Here is a 1733-nt window from a genome sequence, read left to right on the forward strand (position 1 = left end):
GTGAGGGATTGCTGAAGAGTCAATGAGTCGATGCAATCAGCTGGTTTTCCTTAGATAGAAAACTTTGAATCAATCTGACTGGATGATCTGGTTGAACTGGAAAGTGACCTGAGATGACATGATGTGAATTGCAGCTATAGAAATAAACTGAATTGAAACGTAAAGACAGTAATCAGAAGTGCATTATTTGAGCTGGATAATTGATTTAATCTGTGTTGTGTTCAGGTCTGCTTTTTGTAAATTAAATCTTTTTAATGATTATATTCTGCTTTGTAATCCAGGGCAGAATCAGTTTTTTTATTGGCTGTGGAAAAACGAACAAACAATAAAACACAGCAGGTTTCCTCTTTGCTCTCTATGCTACGACTCCAGGCAGGAGTTTAAACTATTTTAAGCAAATGGCTGCAATGAAACAAAAAGTGAAAAATGTAAAGGGGTCTGAATACTTTCCGTATCCACTGTACTCAGTCTTATTTTTAAGTCTTCTGTAAACGGCTGCACTGCAAGAAAAGAATTCCTTGCAAGGGATTAATAAAGTAATTGCAATTTTAAGAACGGTTGATGGAAATCAGAAACTGTATCTGCATTTGGTCCTTTAAAGACCCAACAGGACGATGCATTCGCTTGCGTTTGATCAGAGGTATGCTGCCATTGATGCAGCGCTGTTCTCTTCTCAGAACCAGACCACCAGCAGCGCATTTCTCAAATCCCATCCGAAAGCCCTGATGTCTGGCGCTCGGGAGCGGTAAATACACACATTCTCGGCAGCCTTAAACTTACGGCTCCTTCAGCTTCCAGAAAAACGCCGAGACGAAGGCATTTGGAGCAGAGGAATCGGAGAGCGCGCACCTCCGTTTCTCAGCAAGAATCTCGGGGTAATCATAACACTGCGATGGACTCGTATGATGGACGCCAATCCCTTAAACACAGCGACTAAACAAGGGAGGCCTTCCGCTAAGGTTTAAGGCCTTCCGAGCATCGCAGGCGGCGTTTTGATGTCCTCATTAATCTCTGAATTTAAAGCAGGAGAGCAGAGCCGGAATAGGAGAAAGCACTCTGCTCCTTTTTTTTCTTTTTAACTTGTCCTCACATCACCTGAGGAAAACGCACACACACACACACACACACACACCCCCCATACATCCCGTCGAACCAAAAGAAAACTCATTAAACTTAAGACTGGTGAGGCCAGATGGGGCAATAAATAACAAAGACTTATTATGAGTCACCCAGCCCTGACCACCAGTCAGTCCCTGACATCCTGAAAATACAGACAGAGTGCTTGATGTTAAATACGAAGCGAGGTTCTCCCGAATCAGCCGGGAGGGGGGGGGGGATGCATTGTGCTCATTTCCTTTCGCAGGGTCCATCTCTCACGTTCGATATTTTCATAACCGTGCCACTTGAAGTTCACAGCCGCCACTTGATTTAGGGTTCCAACACAAACAGTTTTGGGTGAAGCGGAGGGGAAGAGGGAGGTGTTTAAAACAAATGGGACTCTGCAGGGCAAAGGGGCTTCAGAGAAGACAAACAAGGAGGAAGCAGGAGATGATTAGAAGGGGAGCCACAGGACCTCGGCCGCTGGAGGTTAAGCAGCTTTCTCCGAGCGCTCACGCCCGTATGGTCTGAAAACGTATTAGCTGAATTATCCTTTCCTTTAGACCAGAGCTGGCAAGATCGCATTTTAAATATGGAATTATTACACACTGTTCAATAAATGATCAGTGTTTGCT

The sequence above is a fragment of the Cyprinodon variegatus genome, unplaced genomic scaffold (genome assembly GCF_000732505.1).
Source record: "Cyprinodon variegatus isolate N-32 unplaced genomic scaffold, C_variegatus-1.0 Scaffold1779, whole genome shotgun sequence".
NCBI lineage: Eukaryota > Metazoa > Chordata > Actinopteri > Cyprinodontiformes > Cyprinodontidae > Cyprinodon > Cyprinodon variegatus.